The sequence below is a fragment of the Enhydra lutris genome, unplaced genomic scaffold (genome assembly GCF_002288905.1).
Source record: "Enhydra lutris kenyoni isolate GAN:26980312 unplaced genomic scaffold, ASM228890v2 scaffoldscaffold30, whole genome shotgun sequence".
NCBI classification, from domain to species: domain Eukaryota; kingdom Metazoa; phylum Chordata; class Mammalia; order Carnivora; family Mustelidae; genus Enhydra; species Enhydra lutris.
The window spans coordinates 21604546-21613461 of NW_019154114.1; positions in this window are offsets into that span (position 1 = coordinate 21604546).

Genomic DNA, 8916 nt, shown 5'->3' on the forward strand with positions numbered 1-8916 from the left:
CTCTCGGGATTTCCCACCACATAGAGGTGGCCTCTGAGCCCTGCTCACCCACCACACCACTCAGCTCAACGCGGCTCCACGCTACCCCAGCCACCAGGGGCCGCTCCCAGGAAGGGCTGCCCTTCACAGCACACGGCTCTCAGCTTAGGGACCTTCTCTGACCCTCCATCCTGATACCACAGCAGGAGTCTCTCTGGGGACCCCTGTCACCCCTTCCCCCAGGTCCCGCCTGCCTTGACTAGTGCCTCCTGTGCCCCTGGCACCTGGCACTGGGAGGGGCACTCGGGTCACCGATGTCGAGAGGGAATGGAAGGCTATCTGGGGCGCCAGCCCCACCCAGGACCCTTCCGAATCCCAGTCCCGTTCGTCGCCTGCCTTCCATTGCCCTTTGCCCTGCGCCAGCTGCATCTCCCCAGAGCCGCTGTGACCGGGTGATGTCCAGCCACAGCTCCACACGGTCCACATTCAAGGTCACCACCTGACCCCATCTCCTCCTAACCAGCCATCCCCCATGCCCTGGTCATCGCTGTCCACCGCCCAGCACATCCCACAGGCATCCCCGTGCTGCCAGCTCACCCGGTGTGGTGGCGGGAGAGCAGGCTCTGGCAAGTCCTGCAGGCGGGCATTCCTGATGCCAGGGCCCAGCAGCGACTCAGTTCTACAGGCCAGCAGGCCAGGTGCCGGGGAGCCTGTGGCCGTATCATGTGCACCAAGGCTGACTCTTGTTCTCCTCCAGGCGGGGGAGGGAGAGGCTCCAGGCCAGCCGGTTGAGGATGGGAGGCTTTGTGGTCCCTGCTGGGACGGAACACGGGGGAACAGAGCAGGAGCAGCAGGCAAAGGAGGGGCCCAGGCTGGGACGGGGCCGTGGGTGAGGGGAGCATCGGAGAAGGCAGGCCAGGCAGTAGCAAACGCTTCGGATGCGACCCCAGGGTTACGGCCCCTGAGGGAGGGAGCAGCAGGACAAGGGGGCAGGGGCAGGACCGGCCGTCACAGGAGCGAACACCAGAGGAACACAGGCAGCCCCGGCCCCTGTCCTGGTACGTGGACACCCTCGGCCAGCCGGCCTCCTGTCTGCCACCAGGGTCTCCTCTGAACCCCTGGCCCAGCCTCACACACATGCCTGCCCTTCAGCCTCACCGGGAGCTCTCAGTGGAAGCAGCCCTAGGCTTCCCTCTACTTCCCTTCCTGTTCAGCCGGAACAGCCCCTCCTGCATGGGACAGCCGCCCCTCCGCTCCTGGGGACAACGTAGGACACTGTCCCTGAGCCTGGAAACACTCGATCCAGGCCTGGGCCTGAGGGTCTGCACGTTCGTCCCTGGCAAGGCAGAGAGACCCCACAGCAGGTGCTTAGAGCTTGGTAGCCCCTTTGTTATCAGCCTAACGGGAGCCTGTATCACATAGGGAAAGGGAAGGGAGGGCACCCAGGTGTCCCCCCTTTGGGATCTGGGACGGGGTGACCAGCCTACCACCTGCCTGGGGAGCCTGTGCTTCATCCCCTCCCTGTCCCAGCACCCTGCCCCGCTTCCGCTCTGCCATTCCTCCGTCACGGGAAGGAGCCTTCAGACGTCCAGACTACACGTGAACAGAAGGGCCGGGGCAGCCACCCTCAAAGCCGGAAGGACACCCGCCCATCCCAAAATACAATCCCCCAGAAAAACCAGAGTCTTCCCAAACCCCCAGGCACGGCTCATGGGAGCTATGAGGCATGAGAATGTGTCCCCCCCTCAATGCTTCGTGGGACTTGGGTACCCCTGCAGGCGTTGGATGCCGTGCCGGCCACCACTGTCGGTCGGGGAAGGCTCAGCCCTTCGCGAGCTCCGCCCGTGGCCCTCCCACCCACGAGTGGGCTTCCGGGCAAAGGCACCCTCGCAGGGAGGACACGGAGCCTCCCTTCCCTGACCGCTGTGTCTGCAGGACCCCCGAGGCTGACCGGGCTCTCTCGGGATGGGGGGGCCCCCGCAAACCCATGTGTGGCCGTGGCCCACAGTCTGTCACTGCCCACCGCCCACCGTGAGGCTGTCACACTCGCCCCTGACCAAAAGGGGCATTGTGGGTCCCACCCCTGCACGTGGTGGCACAGACCTCATGGCCAGAGCACAGGTGCCTGTGCCACCCGCTCAGTAAGGATGAAATGCCCCCGGAAGTGGCCACAGCGTGGGCTCCACGCTCACGGGTCTACAGGAGCCCGCCCCAGCCCCCGCACTCGAGGAGGCCAACCCCGCCCTAGCATGCCCGACCACAAGGGTCTGGAGAGGCCACGTAGAGTCCAGCCATCGGGGATGGCCACCACACACCTTCACAAGGTCGGAGGTCAGATCAGTGGGGGTCATTAGGAAACTAGGAAGAAGCTCAAGACGGCATGCCTATGGAAACCCGAAATATGCTAAAAGCTTTGTACGGCAGGAGGGAGGACAGGGTCCGGCTGGGTCTGTGCTCTTACCCCCCCAGAAGTGCAGGCACGCGCCTCATTCCCAAGGACTCCAAGCGCATTACCTCGACAACCTCCAAATCTGAGGACCATGTTTCTTAGGGACACGGTGACCCTGACCGCCCACCGGGGAGAGCAGGAACCAGATCTCTGAGTCAGAGTCAAAGCAGACGCTGCATGGATCAAGGGAGGGCCACGCCCCTGGCACCTGCAGGCTCAGACAGTCCCTGCTTACGTGGACTCCAATGGCTGAGCCTGCCCGTCTCCGAAGGACCACCGCCCAGGCTCAGCGGGACACCAAGGATGAAGTCCGGCGCTGATGTGGTCCCATAGGTCTGTCTCTTCTTCTCCACCACAACCCAGACAGCCCCGATTCAACCCCAGTGCATGGGGCCCCAGCAACCCCCATCCAGAGACGTCTCAGCAGCCCTCGGTCCAGAACTTGGAATTCCATCATTAAGGGCCCTCCAGGCAGTCACACGGTAAGAAAGGCAGCGGGCCTCCCAACCTGTCTGCGGACACTCAGAAACAAAACCCACCCCAGACCAGGCCCGGCCTCCGCCCCGGGACTGCACAGATGGTCCTCCACGGAGAGGCCGTGCTTCTGCAGAGATCGCCTCAGCCCTGCTGCAAGCCACGGCCCCCACGAGGAGCGCACCTCCAGCAGCCTGTGCTCAGCCCCAGAACGCAGAGCTCGGGCGGGCAGAGAGGAGAGCGAGCCCGCCCGGTGCCCGCCCCCTCCCAGTTGGTGGAGCATCTGCCACCGAGGCCTGCTCCCTGTCCTCTGCCGGCGGCACACGCCCTGAGCCTGGGGGCAAAGACGCAGGCCTGCACACCCTTGCAGGGACGGAGATGGGCCCAGCTGCCTGCACCAGGAGCTCGGTCGCAGGCGCTCCTTGGCGCTGTGGCATAGCCCACTGTGGGTTTCTCTGGGCTTCCTGGAGGTCACCTTTGCGCTCCCCCAGGGTTCCCTGCAGTGACATCACTTGTGGGCAGGTTTCTAACACTTCACGATGAGAAAGCGAAAGCAGGCTCCCCGAGGTCCCGCAGGGTCCCTGTGGGCCGCCCCGGCTCCAGACAGCTGACGGAAAAGCCATTTATCATGTCGAGGTCTGAGCCGGAGCGGGACCAGCCACTTCGTCCCATCCTGCTGAAACGGAGCCGTCTCTCAGCTCCACAGAAATCACATCTCCGCACCCCAGAGTACGGCGGGGTGGCCCTGTGAGCCCGCAGGGAGAGCGCTTGGCAACGACGCGAGGGGGGAGGGCACGGTGCACAGAGGGGGGCACACAGCCAGGCTACGGAAAGCTGCAAGGAGCCGGGTGTGATGGGCGGAAAGCTGTCTGCCTTCTACTCCCCAGAACCCGCTAATTATGTTGCCTACACAGAAAAGGGGCATCCAGCTGGCTGGTCAGGTGACCCTGAGGTGGGCGACAATCTCAGAGAGACGAGGATGGACAGGGAGCAAAGGCCCAGGCAGACTGGCCGCCTCAGAGCAGTGAGCCTCCTGGTGACCTTGGCTTGCCTAGGACGAGCTGGGAAGAAACCTGCCGTACTTTCCCCCAGCCACGGGCTGCTGTGCCCCACCCGGGCGTGGAAGCACCCAGACTCCACGCTCCCGCCTGGGGCTCCCTGAGTTAGCGGCGAGCCGGAAGCAAGAGGACGTTGAAATCCCGCAGGGGACGGAGCTCGGTCCAGGCCCCTGCGTCGTGCAACGCGAGCTCGCCTTCTGGACGTTCACAGCCCCGGGCAGAGGGGTCAGCCAGAGGGATGACTGGTAACCCCCCACGGCTGCAGAACGAAGGCGTCTCCCCTGCAGAGGCGGGCAGGGGTGCAGCAGCAGAGAGAACCGCCGCAGAGGCTCTGAGCTGGGTTCCGAGCCCCTGCCTGGACCACAACCCACCCCAGAAACAGCCAGCGGGGCCTGGGGAGCAGCCAGGAGCTCCAGCTGTGTCCCCGCCTCCCCTGAGACCAGGGTGGGAAGGAGGACGGCACGACCCATGTTGTCTTCAGGTCAGAGTGTGCTCCAGGGATCCCAAGGGAGACCCAGGACCCGCTCTGGGGCTCTGCACGATCCTGGCCCGACCCACTGGGCACGAATATGGTGGCCCCACGGATCCAGGCTGCAGCCCAGCCCGAGGGGGCGGCTGCCGCTCTCCACCCCGTGCTCGCAGGAAAACACCACAACCGAGGTTTGGTTAAGAAGCTTTTGATGACAAACGGTGAAAATTATTAATTGTATTAAATCTCCATTGTCGGGCACAGGCTTCTTACTGCTCATGTGATGGACGAGAACACGCACCACGGCTGCCGTAGGGATGGTGGGGGTGGGAGCATTGAGTCCCGGATGATCCCGGGACCGTCAGCACCCGACAGACCGACCGACGGAGGACAGAGCCAACTTGGGCAGCGGGAAGACGCTTTCGGAACGTGAATGGCTAGCCCGTGGCTCCGAGGAAGACGGTGGACAGCATTTGTGGCGTTCAATGAAAATGAGAATTTGGGGATGCTTCCAGCCATCACGGAACAGCTTCTCAATATTTAAAGACTTTCCCGATGCAATGGGGAGAAATACAGATTTCTCCTTTTCTTACGTCGTGAGACGAAGGTGGTTCTTCCTGGGAAGCCCTGGGTGCCTCCACCTTCACAGGGCACCAGCAGGGGGGCTCGGGGAGAGGATGACGTGCACGTCCAGACCACACATGGCAGGCTCTGGTCCATCCCGACACTGGGACCCTCACCCAGGAAGAAGACAACCGTCCCTCTCACCCACAGGAACACGGCTGTGACGGCGCCCAGGCAGCACCGAGGAAGGGTGTGATTCGTAGCGGACCACCCGCCCGCCGGGAGCCAAGGATCCACACAACTGACCCCCAGCCCGTCACTCTGTGGAAGAGAAAATCAGAGCGTTGGGCGTGAGCACCCCACCCACCAGATCATGGGCGCCTCAAGGTGCTGGCGGGCCACTGAGGAAACCGCTGGGCATGGAGGGACCCTCTAGGCACTCGGCTCCCCCAGAACAGGGCGGCTTCGAGGGACGTGCGGGCAGAGGGCCTCGGGGACTAGAGCCCACAGGAAGGTTCTAGAAGCCTGGAACTCCCTATTCTGCATGGCCCAGGGTCAGGACATCTGGGGATGTCGTGGGGAGAGGACATAGGACCAGAAGTCAGCCTGGACCAGGGGTACTGCCTCCCCTGCCTCTGAGCCCCTCCCCTATGCAGCCCCTTTCCCCAGATGTGTGTCCTAGGACCCAAAGAGCAGATGTATTCGTTCCCAGTATGGGGGGCCAGAGTCCAAAATCAAGGTGCAGGCAGAACACCCCACCCTGAAGCCTCCAGGGACAGTCTGTTCCAGGCCTCTCCTCCTGATGCTGCCGATGGCCACCGTGCCTGGTGTCCCTCGGCATGGAGATGTGTCACTCTGCTCTCGGCCTCCCGAAGAGGTCCCCTCTTCTGGGTCCGTCCGTGTCTCCCGTGTCTTTTGTAAGGACACACTCATGGGAGTTCAGGACACCTGGATCGGGGGGACCTCACCGCGATGCTTCATTGCAGACAGATTCCACACAAGGACACATTGGAGGCTCCGTGTGGCCATGAATCTGGGAAGCCACCGTTCTGCCTATTTCACCTGGAGGCCCCGAGGAGGAAGCCGCCTTCCCTGCTCCCCGAGGGGCTTCTGAAAGGGCAGGGCGTCCACCTTCTCTGCCGGTGGTCAGCCTCCAGCCTGTCCTGAGCCCACGGCATGTCCAGGCTGTGAGCAGGATGGTCCTCAGAGACCCTGCGACCACCAACCAGCTGGAAGGCTGGCACTGTGGGGCCATGGGTGCTGACGAGCCCTCGGCCCTGACGCGCGGGCACACAGCCACACTCCCGCCCTAGGGACATGGGAGGAGGTCCCTCGGCTTTTAACCATCCTGGTGGTTTCCAAACTCTGCCCCAGGGCCTTTGAGGTCCATGAGGCACCCCGGGGGGGGGTGCGTGGAAAAGGGAGGGAGACAGCTGCAGCCTCATGGACCAGAACACCGCAGGGTCCCACGGTTTCTTGTCAGGACAATGTCCCGCAGCCACGGAAGGGGAAAATCAGGACGCTGGCTGGCCCACCTCCAGTACACAGAATGAAGGTCACTACATGTCATAAGACCGCGTATCATCTGGACCTCACCACGTCGTCCCATCAGCGCCCACGGGTCCACAGACACACGGCTGTGGCTGCAGTCCCCGTGCATGTATCTTGGGCATCCTGGCTTCAAATTCAGCCCTCTCTGTGCTTAGCGACCTTGGTCTGCACTCCTGATGGCCCTAACCTAGGGCTCTGGGGCAGCCTCATCCTCCACAGAAAAAGGAGCCCTTGTCCCCACCATGGGGCAAAGAGGGTGGCCTCCCTCCTCCCCCAGCCCATACCCAAGTGACCAGAGTCTACTGCCAGCCAGGCTGCACCCCTGGGAGGGAAGGGGCAGGAACAGGGAGAAAGGAGGGAGGAAAAGAGACAGGGAGGAAGAGAGGGGAGAAAGAGGGAGGAAGGGGGGGGATGGCGGAGAAGGAGGGAGAGAGAGGAGGAACGTAGGAGAGAGGGAAGGAAGAAGGGAAGAGGGAGGGAGGAGGGAGGGAGAGAGAAGAAGGGAAAGGAGGAGGGAGGGAAGAGGAGGGAGGGGAGAAAGAAGAGGAGGGAGAGGGAGGGGACTTGTGGGGGGAGGGAAGTTTTACAGAGAACCTGGGGTCCCCCCACCACCAGCCCCGCCCACTACTGGAGGTGATGGGTGCAGGGCACCCTGCATGGGGCTGCATGATCATCCCTGGGGGGGGGGCAGCCCCCCACCCTCCGGAGCCAGGGTCTCACAGACTGTGCCTCCCCTCCGAGGGGACAGTGAGCCCCAAGCTCTGCCCAGTCATGCCCTGGACCACCGGGCACCTCAGGGACCAGGCTCTCCAAAGCCCCGATGTGCGGATCCTCAGCGTCTGAGGACAATGCTGGGAGGCTGGGGCAGCTGGTCCTCCTAGCAATTACCCTGGGATACCCACTACCTGCCACGCAATCCACCCACGTAAGTGGACCATTCAGTGGCCGTCACCACCCCAAGGAGCCCCTCAGCCGCCGCCCCCTGGCCTGTCCCCACCCAGCCCTGGGCCACCTGCGTTCCAACCCTGTGGACCTGCCTGTCATGGGCACCTCACAGACACGGACCCCATAGCTCACAGCCACCCTCCACGCCGTGGTGCGTGTCAGGGCCTTGTGGGTCTAGAGCTGGACACGACCACATTGTGTGGGTGGACCGCGTCCCGGGGTTCATCAGGTAACAGACACTGCGGCTGCCAGTGCCGTCTCGCTGTTACCAGTAATGTGGACACAAACACCCACGTGCAAGCATTTGCATGGACGTGGCTCTGGTTTCACGTGGGTGGACGCACCCATGGGGACGCAACGGTTCCCCCACACAGGACCAGGCAGATGGTCTGGCGCAGCAGCTGTCCCCCTGCCACGTCACCAGCCGCCGTCTTCGTGGGAGGGAGGTGGGTCTCGTGGGGTCCTGACGTGCCTTTCCCCACTGGCCCTTGGCCGTCGTGCAACTTTGGAGAACCACTTGTGCAGACCCTCTGACCATCCCTGCGACCTCTGCGCTCATCCCACGGTGAGAAAACAAGCTGAAGAGCCTCTGAGTCTAGAAATCACAGGAATGACCTCCGGCCTCAGACACCACGGCTTGTCCCTCCTGGGCCCCGCCCAGCCCCCCGACGTGAGGCGTTCACTCCAGGACCCCGGTGCTCTCACCGTCCAACACGTAATGAAGGAGTGACCTTGTCCACGTCTGCAGGCTCCAGGGTAGTCGGGCACCTGAAGCCCGGGGGGGACAGGAACAGAGCTGGGGCACACTTGTTCCAACAGGACACGTTCTGGGTGGGCTCAGAGGGACAGGATGGGAGGGACACAGCCGGCAGACAAGTGACCCTCATGGGGCCTCCAGAGCCCAGGGGTGGGAGCCCCAGGCCCACTCCCAGCAGTGCCTGGGTGGCTCCATGAGGACACTGGGCGAGGATCTTGCTTAAGATTCTCCATCTCCCTCTCCCACTGCCCCCCTTACCCCGCTCTCTAGAAACAAAGGAAACAAAGGCTGACTCCTAAGCCAGCCTGGCCTGGTCTGTAAATGGGAGGGTCCCACCGGCCTCACAGGCACTGCCACTGGGGACCATAGCGCCGGCCACTGGCTCCAACCACAGCCTCCCAGATTGGTGGCAGACCCACAGTCACCCTTAAAGACAGCCCCCCTCCCAGGCCAGCACCCCACCTCCTACCCCCTCACCTCCCCCAGGGTCTGGTGCCTTCCTCCCACACAGCATCGACCACAGAACCCCAGGGACCCTCCTTGACTCCCAGCTCAGAGTGGGACTGAGCTTGATGGACCCCTGAGTGGCCCAGTCTTGGGGGGTCCTCCTGCCCACTGCCCCTGCGATCCAGCCACACCGACAGCTGGGCCCCCAGCCCCTCCCTCCCCA